The sequence below is a fragment of the Thunnus thynnus genome, chromosome 11 (assembly GCF_963924715.1).
Source record: "Thunnus thynnus chromosome 11, fThuThy2.1, whole genome shotgun sequence".
Taxonomy (NCBI): Eukaryota; Metazoa; Chordata; class Actinopteri; order Scombriformes; family Scombridae; genus Thunnus; species Thunnus thynnus.
Window position 1 is genome coordinate 3,832,620 of NC_089527.1, and position 17,986 is coordinate 3,850,605.

Sequence of the window (17,986 nt, forward strand, 5' to 3'; positions counted from 1 at the left end):
TGGAGGGGCTGCGACTGTCCAAAAACTGTCAGATTACTGGCACGACATACAAAATGAGATTAAAAAATGTTTAAAAATAGAGGTGCCATTAGAACCATCTTACTTTCTTGTAGGAATATTGCCAGAAAATTTAGAAAACAATAGTCAGATATCTTTACTGAGAATTCTTCTTTTAGTGGCCAAAAAAGCCCCCCACAGTGACACAATGGAGAGAGAAGATAAAGGATGTTTATTATATGGAAAATATAACAGCAAGGTTACAACTAAAGACAGAGCTGTTCTTGACGAAACGGTGACCTATTATTTCTTTTCTTTCCCTCCGAGGAGAATGATGCTCCCATTCGTTATTTAAATGTGAAGTTTTACTTGAAGTTTTACCTTTTTTTTTTTTTGGTGTTTATATACGTATGTATGTATTTGTAACTTTTTTTTTGTTTTGCTTTGTTTTTAACATTTGTTTATTTTTTTATTTTATTTAATTAATTTATTTACCTTTTTAAAATTATTATTATTATTCATTTTATTTACTTATGCACTGATAATGGCTGTATGGATGATGGACACATGATGGAAGATCAAAAATCATGAACGGACCCTTAACATTGCTTCATTTACACCTGTATTAATATAAATATTTGAAAAGCTGATTGTACTGTATGACTGCACTTGAGAAAAGGAAATAAAATAAGTTCAAAAAAAAAAAAAGACAAGATAAAATACTTCAAAGAGGTTTTTTTCACTCCATCATTGTCAGACACAAACTGGCTCTCAGGGAGTACAAACAGCCTGCAGACACTCTCATCTCCTCACCTTGTGTTTCTCACATCTTCTTTGTCTTAATTTCTTCTGTATCTGACAGCAGCAGGGTCGTATACCTGCAGCTCATTACACCTTTTCATGCTCTTCCCAGCTGCCTCTCTTCATCCTGACTGTGAGCAGTAATGAGAATAGAGGCCTGTGGGATTTTTATTAAGGTTTTGTCGCTCTCCTCCCGTTTGTGAATCAATTGTGTTTGTCTATATATTCACTAAATGGCAGCACAGATGTTTCGCACCAATAAATTGGAAGACAAAAATACATGTTTGGGCTCGTGCAGTATCTTTATGACTTTGTTATTTCTGTGTCACCACTGTGGCAGAGGAAATAGAAAAGCCAGTGTAAATGGACACCTGCTGATGGTGATAGATTGTAAAAACACCAGAGAGAAAGATGGAAGTAAAACCAGGACTTTATTGTTTTATTCCTGACAAAGTCTGACATGTTGTATTTGAAAATATATCAGTGTGTTTTCCTTAAACCCAAACCTAAAGATTCACATTAAAGCAGCTGTACATTATCACTTTATGAGCTGTCAGTGTGTAATATGTTTGTTGTGGCTCGTAGTGATGAACCTACAGAGAATTATCAGTGACTCTGCAGCTCCTCTCGGCTTTACGGAGCTTTATAGTGAGTTTCAGCTCATTGTTTATCTGTCCGGCTGCAACTTTACTGTTTTGGTTCACTCTCAGAGCTCTCATAGTGTCGTTTTCAGCCGCAGCAGGCAGCTGTTTTCAGAAAAAAGCTGTAAAAAGCCACTGTACACTACCTGCACAGCACCAAACAGCAAACAGACACAGTTAGCTGTACACTGTAAAAAAAAAAAAAAAAAATTATTTCACAGAAATTTTCTGTATTATTTTACAGTTTTTTTTGTTTGTTTTTTCTACATTAAGTGTAAATGCCATGTTATTCTACAAAGAATTTTTTTTAAAATACAGATATTTACTGTAGACATTATCTGCATTTTTTACAGTCCAAAAAATATATAAAATATTGCTAGAATGCTAAATAAATGTATAAATGTGCACAAAAAAAGAAAAACATTGCAGAAAATACCTTAAAATTACCTTATTTAAATAATGGCTTGTTTTTTACAGTATTCTTTTGTAAATTCATAGAATTATCCAATTTATCCTTAAGACTGCCCCATCAAAGCAGAAATTTCTGGATGTAAAACACAAAAAAATTATGTAAAATTATATTCAAATTATCCTCCTTTAACACCCATTAATGGTATCTTGAAAACAATGCAAGACAGGATTTAGCTCAAAGCTTGTTGAAAGCATTTTCCCTCAAGCTTAATATTAACAGACCGTTTCTGATTCAGACAAGACAGCTTATGAATTGACAGCTTTTCATGACAGAGCTTCACTGTTCTGTTCGCAGTCCCTCACTAGTTCAAAGTCAATGTAACTCAACCACAGCAGAATGGTCTCTTTCTCTTTAATCAACTGTGTGACAAATGCAATCCTTCAAGATCAGGCAAACAAGATGGTATTTTTCCTTGATGATGCTTGATGTTTGAACAATTTCAGTGTTCTAAATTAATGGATGTATTAGTCTACACAATGCACAGCAGAAAAAAGTAATCATCAGATAGAATACTACGTTTCGTTGTGCAAGCGCCAAATGCAGGTAGATGAGACTCACGCTGTAGTATAACTTGCAGTTTTTTTTTTTATCTGTGCACTTTACAACCACAACAAAGTAGTCAAATAATGTTTATATAAAGTTAACCTCATACATTTATGGGAAAAGCCTGTAAATATTTTGGAGAGTTGCTTGTAATTACAGTCAAATGTTTATATAAAGTAATGATTATTAAAATTATGTTTTTGTAAACTATTATCACATGATCTTATTTTTTTGTACAGTATAAAACCAACATTTCCCAGTTACATCCTGTGTTTGCAATGCATTGACCTGTTTATACATCACATTTTACATTAAATTTGCTCTCAGTTCTAATCTTTCACTTTAACCTCAGGCAGATGTTCTCTCTGTATCTAACTGTCAGCACTCATTACTATATAATTTTGATGTATTTCATCAGTGTATCACTGTCACTGTGGAAGGAAAACTGTTTTCAGAGAGAGAATTGGCTAACTGCCTTTACAATGATCCACCTCATGCTGCCTTTTCTATGGATGCTGCATGATTCTCTCCCCGACTATAAAGCTTCAAGCAACAACTGAATAGACTCTTTAATTTATTCATCATTTATTTACTTGCCAAGAAAATGATTTGTTGTTTTCTTCACCACTTCACCACTGGCTGAGGTCAGCGTTCAGCTCATGGCCAACGTCGGCTCATTTCTGGACACGTTGTGGGTGTTTGTTTCTTTCCTTTCAGTGTTCGATGTTTTCTGGCTATCTGACCTTTTCACTGAGGGGGTCACAGCTCTATAATGTTCCTGCACTGACTACGCAGGACGTTCAGGAAATCACTGTTGTTGTCTAGTTTTGAATAATAATTTGTGTTTTAAAAGGTTTCCATTCCATTTTATAGAAATGTTATATAAACATGTGTAAAGGGGGGAATATGATGCCAAGTTAAACTAACATATAATAATAATAATATCTTTATTTATACACCTTTTTAAGAACAGAGTTTACAAAGTGCTTTGACAGACAAAGCAAAAGCAGTACAATGCAAAGCAAAGACATGAAATAGAAAACAATAACAGATCTGACCTTAAAAAGATGGCGGCCAAAGGCAAAGAAAGACAATAAAGAGATGATAAAAAGTTTAAAAGAAAGATGATCAAAAGACAACGTTTACATAAAAGAAAGTCTGTAAAAATGGGTTTTAAGAAGTGATTTAAAAGAAGTCACTGATTCTGCAGCCTTATCTCCTCAGGCAGGTCGTTCCAAAGTCGAGGGGTCCTGATGGAAAAAGCATGGTCACCTTTAGATTAAAGCCTCGACTTTGGAACAGCCAGAAGGATCTAAGGCTCGTACAGGGTCAGCATATCTGTTAAGTAGGTTGGAGCTTCAGACCCAGACGTGCTTTAAAAGTGATCAGTAAAAATCTTAAAATCAATTCTAAAATGAACAGGGAGCCAATGGAGAGAAGCCAGAATCAGGGTGATGTGATGTCATCCGTTAAAACCAGTAAGAAGCTGAGCTGCTGCGTTCTGAACTAGTTGGAGGCGGAACAGGGATTTTTGTGTTATAGCGGAAAGGAGGGAGTTGCGGTAATCTAGTCTAGAGAAAATGAAAGCATGGATGATTTTTTTCAAGGTGGGAATGGTGGAGCATTGGCTTAATTCTGGAAATGGTTCTGATTTGGAGGAAGCTGGACTGGACAACTTTGTTAATGTGTGGTTTGAAACTTAGACCTGAATCGAACTCCGAGATATGTAGGTGGATAGGGGACCAAGACTGATGGGGTTATTTGGATTAGCATTTGGCCCAATTATAAGACGATACAGACTTGAAGAAGCTCACTAGCCTAGCAACATTAAGGCTACAAACAACCCATAATGCAACACTCTCCGTAGGAGCCGCTGTTACACCTGAACACATCATCGTCTCATCCTCAAATATCAGACGACCCCCAGTTTTTCAAACTTAATTTCCAGAATATAAAATCATCTTTTATTTGTTGTGGATATTTTGAGTGATGGTCAGCAGTGGAGAAAGACGCACACGAGACTTTTGATGTCTTAATGCTGAAAAGTGTTTTGCTCCAATGCTGTTTGCTCCGTTCTGCCCTCTGTAGGTCCGAGTCCGAGTCTTTATCAGCCTACAGTATGAAAAATTAGTCTGATTGGTTCACTAGTTTCTAAACAAGGGACCTTTCAAGTCACGTTGTATGTAATTTCAGCAGTTTTGGTTTGAGCGTCTGACTGTGTCATCTATCCATCTGTGTTGTTTAGGGAAGCCTCCTCTGACCTTGGTAACCATGGAAATGCTGATATACTCCTAATCAAAGAAGTTTCTGCTTTCACTAAAACATCACAGACAGCTGAAGTCTCGAGGAGAGATTAAGAATTACAGCGTGACCCAATGTCACTCCAACCTGTAACCCCTAAAGATGGAAAATTCCATAACAATATTCAGTTCGATACAATAAATGACAAAAGAAGCGACATCACTGTGCAATGTAAAACAACCCAGTACAACAGCTCTGCAGTTAATGACCTTTGCAATAATTGTTGTTGACACTGTCTGAATGCATTCAGAAGTTCAGCTGAAGATAACATGAAGTTTTAGGAGTCTGGTGTAAGTTACACTGTGAATGAGCCTGTAATAAAACCTTGTTCGATATCAGTTTTAGGCTGTCAGATTGTGAGATGAATGTGTGATGAATCGCAGCTCTGAGGTTTGAAAATGCAGCAAAGTTTTGGTTTTTGTGTGCCGTGGACGTATTAAAGAGAAAAAGTGTATTTTTCCTGCACTTATGAAATGTCGTTTCAGCCAGTGTATTCTGCATCATTTCATGTCGTGTTCTCATTGGTTGGTTTGTAGTCGTGGGTCGTAGCAGCAGTCACATTGTGAGTATTTGGTCCTAAATTTCAGACACTGTCAGACTGTCTCTGGTCTCCAAAGCTCCAAATCAACAGTCGGTGGACGAGACTCACAGCGAGATCTACAATAGGACAGTGTTTTGGATTGGTGAGGAAAGATTTCACCACGTTTCTCTCTCAAGCGTCAGTTCCCGTCTCGAAAATCTCAAAATTCACACAGTTTAAAGTCTATTTAAGAAGAAATCCTCTCATTTTTAGGGGAGTTTTTCCTCATTTAAATCATCATCTAAGGATAAAGGATGTGATATCCAGTAAATTTATGATGTGTGATAGCAGAAGGATGTTTCCACTTCCTCCGTCCACCGTCGTCTGCCTGTCTGTGACATCTGTGCCATCCTCAACCATCTGTCAGGTTGTTTTGATGACTAATGAGCAGATGAGATGCGCTGTGCAGCCGTCTGGACCACAAGGAACTTTCTGTGCATATAGATGTGTTTGTATGTAGTCGGATAGAAGGAAGCAAACGTAACGAGGATTTCCCTCATTAACAGATTTTAATTTGTAGTTCCCTCATTAAAATTTTAACACGTTGCAAACAGTCTGTAGCATGTGTGTGTGTGTGTGTGTGTGTGTGTGTGTGTGTGTGTGTGTGTGTGTGTGTGTTTGCCTCTAAACTGTACAACCCTGACATGACTGTATCCATCTTGCATGAGGGGTGTTTATATCACAACTACAACCACAACATGTGCACATACGGGTTTATTTCTTGTTATTTTTGCTTGTTTCATCAACATTTTCTGGTTAAATCAAGACAGACAAGTATTGTTTGGGTTCAGTTATTGTTTATTGATTTAATCTTTAGTTTTCTTGTGATGTTTCTTTGTTTCAACTCATCATGTTTCACAAGAGTTCAAGAGGGAACGAACACATCCTGATTTTATGCTCTCATGGGTTAAACCGAGTATGGGGGGATTTATTGTATTGTGTTAAACGTTTTGTTTTGTTTATCTGTGCTGATATTGTGGCATGGTGCATGGTGAGGAATATTTTGAATATTGGTTGGAGGGATAATATTGACTGACTTATCTGTTATAGGTGTGGAAGACTGAGACTGAGACACCCTGAGAGGAAGATGGTTCTGCCTGGACTGATTGCAGGAAGTTGTTGAGACTTGTAATCATGTCTGAAGTTTGTTAAGCTGATGAAGTGGGTTCTGAAGTAGGTCAAGTTTGATTTACAGCATCAGTCAAAAGTTTGGACTCACTGTCTGGAGTTATGGATGTGTGTATGTGTGTGTGTGTGTGTGTGTATGTGTGTGTGTGTGTGTGTGTGTGTGAAAATAAATCAGCTTCTGAGTCGGCCTCCTATCACCTTCCTTCACACTCAAGTTAAACTTCCTCTCACAACAATATATATACTTTTATCACGTCACCTTTCCTGATTTTACTTGATGCTAGTTTTATTGTGTTTTACTATTTATGTTATTGTCAGGCTGGCTATTTAAAGTTGTTTGTTTAGCACTTTTATTCTTTTATTATTGTGTGTTTTTATGTGATTCTTATAGACAGTACTTTGCAAAAGTTTTAGGCATTTTAGATTCTCCATAATGCAAAACCATCAGGGAGGCGTCTGATCGGTTCTATGTTTATTCTGCAGCATCACAACGACCCCAAACATCCAGCCGGAGTCATAAAGAACCATCTTCATCAACTAGGGGAACAAGGAGTCCTGCTACAGATGGTTTGGCCTCCACAGAGCCCTGATCTCAGCATCATGGAGTCAGTCTGGGATTAACATGAAGAGACAGAAGTATCATGTTAAATAAAAACTATTCATGGCATTACTTTCGAAAGCATCTTCACTTTACTTTCAGTGACTAAAACTTTTGCACAATACTGTATTTATTTGATTAAATTAAGAAATGCAGTGTGTATGCATGTCAGGAAACATATTGTGGGCAGGTATGAAATCCAGGATTATTTTAGGTATCTGCAAGTAAGAGGTTTTTTTCTGTTTGTCTGTTTGTTTTTTGAGTAATTTCCACTGTGAACCACTGTATGTGACACTATGTAATGCATAGAAAAACAGGGTTCATAGTGATTTCAGTGTTGTATCAAGGTTTGGTGATGGAAAAAGGAATGAGTGTATCAGAGATAAATGGGGAACAGAACTCCTCATAAGGTACAACATATAAGCACCAGCTTCAGGCTGCTGGGAAAACATCATTAGATTTTTCTATTTTTCTCCTAAAACTAAAACCAGATTTTCATGTACACTGCAGACATCCTGCAGACTGGATCATGTCCTCTGGGAGTGTCAGAAAACAGGAATATTGGATGCTGTATGAGTAGTGCTGAAAGTGATACAGGGTTATGAAATACTCAAGACGTGTTGTGCAATCAGGAGGACTTACTGTAAGGCAGCAGCTGCACATTGACATGAAAAGACTCACACAGGTTGTGAGAATTCAACTATTGGAGTTTAATGAAAAATGGAGAGGGTTACTTCTTATACAGCCCATCACAAAGACACGAGGACACAGCTTTTTAAACATTTTATTATTATCACAGTGCTTGGAACATGCAGCTTTAGCTTCAGTCTGTTAGCATGTTATCATACAAATAGCCATCAAATGCATATTCAAGACACCTTTTACAGGCTTCTCATCGTAAAATGAGTCATCTTAAAACATAAAAATGACATTTTACACCAAGCTAACGATAGACAGAGCCAAGAAAAGCTGTCAGTTGTCATTTCAGCAGGTAAAATCAGCCTGGATAGAGATGAGAAGCTGCTTTTTTCTACATCTGTTTGAGATCAAGCACTTGATATTTCAAGAGGGAGTTTGAGTGTTATGTTGAGCGAGAGCAGAAAGTTTGACAGGCGTAACAACAGTAGGGGTCGTTTCAAACAAATTAAACCGCTCCAGCACAGATATTACATTGTTTTACACTTTCTGTCATGTAGAGATGTGCGATAGTCATAACTCCAGCATGTGGCTTTCACTTGTTTTCAAGACTGACTACAAATGAGTCCACTTTGTTCAAGATAATAACTTTCTTTGTCTGCGGTGTGATGTAAATCCACCATGTCCTGCTTCCTTCTCTCTTCTATTTATTATGTAAGTTGTTGCTTTTATACTCAGTCTATATAACAAGCCTATAATGATGATAATTACTTCAAAGACATAATTACATAGAATTTATGCTGAAAAACTGGAAAGCAAAAGATATTTGACCAGAGGCAGGAAATAATATGTCTGGTCCAACTAACATCCTGGAGAGCATATTGTAAGGATGATAGAGACCCATTTTGTCCTTTTGTAAAGTCTTTTTATTGTTTGGACGGGGACTCAGGGTAATGTGACTTTGTCTGTCTGGAAGCTTCTAGATCATGACAAGGAAACTGAACCTGAAAAACTTCTATTATTATGTTTGTTATGTTTATAATATTATGTTTATTCCTGCATCACATTCTGCTGTCATGGCTGCTGTCCAAGGTGCTGACACAGGGATGCAGGAGCTGTCCGAGGTACTCGCCATCATTCACGTTGATGGGAAGGATCAGAAATTGGGCTGTATGAATTGACCATTATTGATTCTTATTATTATTGACTTGACTTAATCAGCTTTCCACATAGCCTGTATATAAAGCTGGAGGTAGCGAGTTGTGGTTTGCATTGGAGCCGGTTTGAAGCCCAGAATTGTAGCTTATGGTTGACGCCATTTTCTCCGTTTGGAGCCAGGAGCTTCCAGATAAGGAGTGCAGGGTGTTGCCTTTCACGCTCTGGAAACACACCCCACTACCTCAGACTGAAGCTAACGCTAGCTTACTGGGAACACAGAGTGCTGCACACTTGGGCTAACGTTAGCTACTTTAGCTAAATTGTCCAAACAGGGCAGGTATCATAATCAAGTAACATTAAACTTAGTGAAATATTGTGACAATATGACTCAGTGTGAGTCCCGGAGCCAACTGTCAATCACAGCTGTCAATCATCCACACAGCAGACATCAAAGCTACTATAAGTCTTCAAATCTTATTAATGGAACAATAATTTCCAAAATGACCACCAGCACACTTATTAGAGGGTCTGAATTTAGAGATTGAGACCAGAATGACTCATTGAAAACAATGATTGACTCAGTAATTCTAGAGGGAAGTTGAGTCTTTTTGAATGGGAGTCAGTTGGAGCAGCTAGCGGCTGTCTGTGGCACTTTAAGATACTTCATCCTCTTTCCCTCAGTCCCTCGTCAGATCATCTATTGTGTCTCCAGCCATAGTGTGAATTCTTCACGCCTGGTTTGTTAAGCTCACCTTTTGATCTTTGCCTGTCAGTTTAAGCTCCTTTGGACTCGGTTGTCTGTTTTCAGCCCGTCACTGACCTCTGACTTCTCACTGACTTTGCTTTTAATCCAGCTGCTCTGTTTGTGAGTCTAAATCTAATTTCCTGTCCGTTACAGTAATAAATCATTCATAAAGGACACATTTTCCATACGCTAAAAGATTCAAACAATTGCAGGAGGGAAATAGATCACACATTCAGCTAATTCTCTCCCGACCTGGTAGCACACAAGTGAAATGCGTCACAACCAGAGCGTGGTTTTGCCATTTCTCCATCAAACCCATTTAGTCCAGATGCTGGTGTGCATTCATGCAGCACACACTACAATTGCCAAGATTAAAGACCTGTGATCAAGTTAGACCAATCAAGACTAATCAAGAACATCAGATTACAGTGTAGTCTTGTATTTAGAGTTTGACTAAAGTGTTATTTCTTAGTTGGAATAAATTAGCTTGGCGGTGGAGGACATATTTAAATTCTTAGCTATCATACATCTACCATAACATGAATGTCACTTCCTGTCTGGCCTCTGTAACTCAGTGTATAATTGTTATAGTATTTATGAAAAAATTGAGCCTGTTTCTTTAGTTCACTTTCCATCCACTGGAACACTTGCTTGAAGAAATTGAAACCTTCATGATTTCAAGAACATTAAAGAGAGATTACTGTGAGCACAGATAAAAATAACAAGCATCTATATCCATAAAACTCCTCCATACTTTCTTCTAAAACTGTTTTTTCAGCTTTCTAGTTGTAATCTCTGCTGTGTAAAGACTTTTTACAGCGTTCGCTCCTCTCTGTCCTGCTGTTATTAGACATGTGTGAGCCTCTCCACTCATGAACTGATCATAAGCAGGATATTGAACCAGGACCACTCAGTCTATTTAGTTCCCTTTAAAATTCACAATGAAAGAAAAAAAGTATTATCCATGACATGTACATCCTTTTCTGCTAACCAAGTTTGAATGCATCACAATTTATAGATCCAAAAATCTCATCTTACTGCTCACTGTAGTGTCCTGCTGAGTGTGACACATGTTAAAATAACTTTTCAGAAAACAGCATTTCATTCCTTTCACAGATATGCTAACATGTTCCCTCTATTCTATTTTCATAACACATAAATAAACTTGTCAACATATGTTATTGATTTTTAATATGTCATTGTCGTTCATGGTGAGAGAAACAGTCTCTGTGTAGTCTAAACTAGCTGCTGCTAACATGTCGCTACAGCGTTTTTTGTTTGTTTGTATTTAAGCTGGTCGCTTAAGAACTTTCTGTAAAGTGTTTGAAAATGTTTATTTTATCGCTGTAAGAAGTCAGTTAAAACATAAAGCTAAAAAGGTAAAATACTGTATATTTCATTTCATTTATTTCACGTTGCAGTCCATGTTGTAAACTGGTTAACAATATAATTTATATAATTTAGAAAAACGTAGAATAATAACTTAGTTGTGGAAACTTGCGCTCCTGAGACTGAGTTTATTTATTATGGAAATTAGTGAACTTGGTTGTAGCCTTCTGAAGAGGCTGTGTGCTGGTTTCTTCACTATTTCCCCAGTTTAAAGACACATCAAGTGTGTTTTATAAAGGGAATAGAGAATGAGTGGAAAGTAGCTTGTAGCTGAACTTGATCCATTTCTTATTGAACTACATTTATTCTAATTTTTAACTTCACTGTGTGTATTTTCTGTTTTTATATATTATATTTATTATTCATACTGGTACAGAAAACATCCTAGAGCTTTAACTACTATCTGTTGTTAATTATATTGTGTTGTGTATAACATTGTTTTGATTGGTGGATGTATAATATTTATGTTACGTACTATGACTTCTACAAGATGTGATTTTATTCTAATTTTAGGTCGTTTCCTCTTCAACATCTGGCCGAGGATGTTCTCTTCCTGTTGATAAACGAGCGTTGTCCCTGTCAAATAAAATAAAATAAAATAAATCTCAACCACTACAAATAGAAAAACCCACACAGAGAACAGAAGAAATGTGTTCTTGTTTAATGAAAATGATTCCAGTGACAGAGAATTAGAACAAATCTATGAACACATGAATTAATTAATATATATATATATATATATATGACTTGGAGCGGCTTCATCAGCAGAGTCTTAAATATTGATCCAGACTGATCAGTTCCTCGGTTGAGGATTTGGTGATCAGACTTTCATTCTCTCTGCAGACTCGGACCGCTCGCTCACTTCACTGCACGAAGGACGAGCGAGAAAGCAAACCGAGAGCTGGAAGCAGGCGGAGGTTATGTGAAGGTCGTGTTTATGTGCGATTTATGTTGCATTTTGGAGGGAAATTTACATGTCAGTGCCAACAGTATGTATATATATATATCGAATGGAAAAGATGATATTTAATAAACAGTTGCTGATGTTTCCTTTACATTTGTTAAAACGACCTTTTAGAGCCACAACAGTCGACATGATGTGATATCGACTTGACTTTAGTAAAAAACTGACCTTCCAAGACAGATTTTGAGTGTGTGTTTGTTTCTGTGTGTGTGTGTGTGTGTGTGTGTGTGTGTGTGTGTGTTTGTTTCTGTGTGTGTGTGTGTGTTTATGTATTTGTCTCCTCATTATGAACCCTCCACTCTTCCCTCCAGCTCTCGGTTTACTTTCAGGATCCGCACTGTTCCTTCCGCCGCACGTCGACAGCCTCCGTCGGTTGGGGGATCAAGGCTGGCTCGGCGCTCATCCTGTCGTCTCCTTGTCCTGCAGGGAGATGATGGAGAGACACGGATCATTTGGTTTGATTTGATGCTCGGTTACGTCCTGATGTTTTAATTCCTTTACAAAATAATGAAGAGAAAAGTTTTCCTCCGAGGGAAGGAGCCACTCTGGGTACGAGGGTTTGGAAACATTTAAACTAAAGGATCAGTCTTTTTGTCAGTCAACAAATCCCATAAAATCACCAGACCCAGCACTAAATTGACCACTTTACTGCCGCTCTTAGTGACAACAGGAACAGATAGTTGGCAGATTGAACACTGAATCAGTAGCTGTTGGCTGCTGTCAGCTCAGCTGTGATTCACAGGATGTTGCCTCCTTGTTAAAAGTGAGTTAAAAGGCTGTGAAAACCACAGAAACACTCATGATGTGAGAAGACGAGACTGAGCTGTGAAGCTTTTTGTGGACGACTTGAATCAGTAACAGTGATACAGTTATTTGTATGGTTTGAATCAAGTGAACAAATGTTTGATCTGGACTGAAAGAAACTATTTGAATCAGCAGAATGATTTAAGACAAACACACCGTTTAATCCTTTCCTTACATATCTGCTCTTGTATATTTGGTTTTGAAAGAGCTAAAAAGAAAACACGCCACCCTCCAAACTCTCCGCACCCTCAACATCAGCATGTTCAGAAAGCGCGAGCCGGTCCGTGCTGCCTCCTCGTTATTCTGCGGTCAGAGGTTAAAGCTCAGTGTGAGGACTGTTTAGCATAAACATCCTACACACACACGAAGGTGAACTATTTCATGGTGAAATGAAACCAGTTATCAGCAGTGTGCAGCCGCCCTGAATCAACAGTACTGTGTAATGTTGATGCTGACCAACCTGACAGAGAATAAATCACACAGGCTGACAGCTGCTGGGCTGAAACGTGTTGTAAAGAACACAAACAAACCTGAACAGGTTCAACTACACATATATATATATATATATACACATAAAGACATTTTCCACAGAGCTGCAGGTTTCAGTTCCAGTTGTTAATGTAGGAGGCAGACGTGTTTGAAATGATGTTGAGCTCAGATCATCCAGAGCTTTCTGTTTTTCTTTATGATGGAAATCAAACATGAGCAAAGATAAAGAACTGAGGATGTAATCAAACGTTACATCATTTATAGTGTTTTTCAGATGGAGAAATAATGTCGGCTAATGTCATCACTTTTTTTTTTTTGGATTTAGACATGTGTCATTTGTTGTCATCATATTTTGGAAGCAAATCAACCAAACTAACATTTCTTAAGTAGCCACATTATTAAGATGCAGGCAACACTCAGAGACAGAAACCTCTAAATATGAACAAATAAAACTAAAACTATCTGACTGGAGAGAAACGACGAGAGGTAAAGAGAGAAAAAGATGTGAACTGACCCTTTAAAATGGACCCGCATATACAGAGACCCAGCTGAACTAAACCTGACCTTCAAAACACAATAATAACACTGAACTTCCTGTCAGTGTGTCATGATAAACCGTCTGTCCAATCAGGACACAACTACTGGAACAAAGGTTTCCATGAACACAGTGATGTGCAGCAAAACAGACAAAGCTGCTTTATTACAAACTATTTCACTGTATAAACCAGGAATCTGCAACAGCTGACCTGTCAGATGAGTTGGAAGAATTAAATGACTTAATAATAATAATAATTATAATAATAATAATAATATTGTATTAGCTTCTGTCTCCTTTGTAAAGAATCCAACATCACTGACTACTTATGTTTCTGCAAAATCCCAGATACATTCAGTGACACCTGAACGACATTATTGGTAAGATTTAGAGCAGCAACTAACAATTATTTCCATTATTGATTAATATTAATATAGATTCATTATTTTATGAAGCCTTCAGTCTGCTTGTTTTGTCTAAAACAAGCAGAACATCGGCACATTTGAGAAGCTGAACAAGAACACGGTTTGCTTGAAAAATGACTGAAATGATTAATCGATTAGTTGATTGAAAGATATTTTGATACTGGATTCATCGTTCAGAGCTGCCTGAATCACATCAATAGTTGTATTTTAAAGGTGAAAGTGTTTTTGCTATAAATGATCTCGTGGAGCTTTAAGCTGATAGTTTCCAGGTGTTTTGAGTAACTGGTTCATGTTGTTAATGAATTCAGCAGAGACTCATTGATTTCAGCTCTTCCATCATTTGTACCAAACTCACCTTTCACCTGCTTACATGATGCTGCGATCGTCTTCTGCTGCCCTTCGCTTTCCGCCGCAGCCCGGATCCTCCGCACCACGTACCTGCAGGCTGGAAACAACAACCGCAGGAGACTGTGAGAGGAAGCTCTGCTCAGCATCAAACATATATATATATATATAGCACATGTTTATCTGTACTGGACTATGGTGATATTATTTATATGAATGCTACATATTCTGGCTCCGTTGGTCTTTTAACAGAATCTTTTAGTTTTTGTCTTTTTAGTATCTCAAACTAAATTTTGATTGGTTCTTTTATTGAGTTGTATATTTTATCATGTTAATTGTGATAATTACACCAATATATCATAATGATTTATCAATAACCTGCATGTTCTTATCTATAATCATAATTATATCAACATTCTTTCATCGCTTGTATCTGGAAGTCAGTTCATGTTTGTTGTTCATCAGGATCCAGTTTACTGTCAATAAATGGCAGTTTAGCAGGTTTGAGTTAAAGGACTTGTTGCTATGACAACAGATGGATTTTAAGCAACTCCAAAGCACCAAAGAGTCCCCGAACAGCCGGACCAATCCATCAGTATGTCCACGCCTGTCTTCTCTCCAGAGAAGCAGCTTTATCACATTTACTCCCACACATCCCTCCTCCTGTACTCTGACTCCTTCTGTCCGTGTTCTGCGTCTGGCGTGTGATACGACCGTAAACCGACACGTGTCCAATGATGCGTCACGAAGCGACGCAGTGTGTGTTGCTCTGAAACGATGGATGAGTTTTGGTTTTTTCTCCCTTCAGGTGCAGCAGAGAGGAGGAGAGAAGTGTTCCAGGATGAAGAGGCGACAATAAACACTCAAAAGTTTAGTTCAGATAAATGAGATGATGCACTTGAACACAACACATTTAAATCAAGCGTCTCATGTTTTACTAGAAACATAATGCTGCTGAATCATGTTTTCTCTCAACATAATGAGAAAATGTCGTTAATTAACGTATTTGGCAAGTTCCAAAAATATTGATACTGGACGTACGAGTCAAATGTTCACAGACAACGTACCCAGTTGTTGTTTTTTCACAAAAATAGTAGAAACGACAGCATTGTTAGACTTTTCATGCTCAGGTTTAGACTCTTGGTTCAGGTTAGCTGGTTAGAAAGATTGTGGTTTTGATTTAATTTGAACAAAATGTCTGTAAATGACCTGAAGAACAACAGCTGATTGTCTACAGAGGACAGAGAGGTGTGTGTGAACAACAGAAAACATTTTAATTTAGTTTAAATCTAATTTCATAAAAGCATTTTAATAACAGACAACACGAAGGCAGAATGTAGAATCATATCGAGCAGGTTCGAAAAGCTGCTGGAGCTGTTGCTGCTGCAGCGTTTACATCCACCATGACGTGTTACAACCCAGAGGCTCTGGAAGCCAATTTAAGCCAAAGTTCATGACCCCAGCAAGACAGATCACAGTGGATGAGGAATTAGCTAAAATGATTACAAGGGATTTAAAAGCTACACTCAAACTCTCAACCCAATGTTTGTTCTTCCAGGAAGGAGCCACCACTTCCTCCATGTCTGTTACAAATCACTTCATTGGAAATGATAAAATGCTGTCCTGTCAGCTGGACTGTTTTCAGTTTCATGACAGACAAACGTCAGAGAAGTTGGCAGAGGAACGACTGTGAAGCTCTGACGGTGGTGAAGCTGAAATGTTCTCGACGTCTGAGCTGAGGCCCAAACTAGAACGTGTTACGAGGTGGAATTCAACATTTTATCTGCTGAAACAGGTTCTACAGTCAGAGGATACAATCATATCTACTCCGGCCATCAGCAATGTACTTGTTGATGCTCTGAGACGACAAGGAAGTAGATCGCAGCCGTATGCAGTCAAATTTCCCCTCAAGGACAATGAAGTCTTATCTTATCTGAGATAGCATGAGAGACATCCATTGTTCACTGTAGAGTTCAGTGCAGAGATTTATTATTATGTCATTGCGTGTTAGAGGTGAATGCCAGTAATAATAGACAAGAATAAACTGAACAACAAAGCATAATTTTCTGAGCTACTGTTTTCTCTTTTTTCAGCTACATGACAGCCTCCAAACTGTTTCTCGTGTGCAAGAGTCAGCAGAGAACAACAGCAGGAACAGTGACAGAGTGACAAAGTTCTACAGAATGGATACTGCTCTCTCAGAAACCACCGTACTGGACCTGAGTTTCAAAAAAAACTGGCCTTTAATGACAAGACGCAGCTCCAGCAGCAGGAGGCCCAGCAGGAGGCCCAGAGGGAGCAGAGGGACTAGAAGTGGAGCCACAAACGTCTGCTGTTCAGAGGCTCTTTGATGACAGAGCAACACTAGAAGAAGGAATCCTTAAATAGATGCTGAAGTAAGATCCTGAGCTGATGGGAATCTGCAGGCTCAGTCTATCTATGACTGTCCAGGTGGCGGCAGGGAGATGATGCATCACAGCGACTTCAGTCCCTTCAGAGAGAATCTCCTCCAAAACAGGACGATAATAACAGAGACGGATCAGCCCCTCTGAGCTGAGGCGCTTAGTGTTTCTTAAAGCAAATCTCACCTAAAGAGAAAGTTTACAGTGTCGGATGCTGCTGTTTTAAACATTGTAATTTATTTTTTATTTGTTATATTGCGCACCGTGTTACACTTTGAGTGATTTGTTCGGAATGGTTTGTGTTTTGGACGGTTTATTATTTAATGTGGATATATTTATATTTACATCCATTTATGCACGAGGACCAGATGTGTTCAGTGTTTGTAGCAAAACACTAATTAACAACCTTGAATATGAATAAAACATTCAATCCGCATGTGTAACAGTGTTTTTTTTAACATTATTTAATGTTTTTTTTTACCAAACATAATGTAAAGTTATGGTATTCTGGAAATTATAAGGTTTAGTATAATTACATTGAATAATTAAATAATTTAATTTGATATATGAGCGAACACACCGATAACTCTGCTCACTTTGCTTCTGTAAAGCCAGTTTTAATACTTTACAAAGTTAAAGAATAAGATTTTTTTAATGTGTTTTTAAGGCTCGAGGCAGGTCAACAGATCAGCTGAGTTAATGATTAACGTTAGTAATTAAAGCTTATAGAGTTTCTATATGAAAGGACTCACCGTTGATGATCAGTCAAACCATTTCTGACAGTTTGTGGATCTGTGACGCAGATTTAGTGTTTTTCAGCGGCTGTTTGTTCGCTGCAAGTCTGTTGTTTGTCTGTTGTTTGTGTCTGTGGGGGTCGTCTTCTTCTTCGTCGTCTTCTTCGTCTTCTTCTTCTTCTTCTTCTTGTACTGGCGGATTGCAAACCAACTTTAAAGGTGCACACCGCCACCTGCTGTATCGGAGGGTGTAGCGTCATGGCAGTAGATCATCTGGACGCTGATTGACCTGATATATA

General features: G+C 38.0%; 1 long non-coding RNA gene across 1 annotated transcript; it reads right to left on the bottom strand.

Annotated features, from left to right (window-relative positions):
• Positions 1 to 11,635: 11,635 nt before the first annotated feature.
• LOC137192289 (uncharacterized) lies at positions 11,636 to 17,865 on the bottom strand. The gene is made up of 3 exons (XR_010930552.1): positions 17,706 to 17,865; positions 14,562 to 14,651; positions 11,636 to 12,373 (listed from the first exon to the last, which is right to left on the bottom strand). It is a non-coding gene; the product is annotated as an uncharacterized lncRNA (long non-coding RNA).
• Between the last annotated feature and the right edge of the window lie 121 nt (positions 17,866 to 17,986).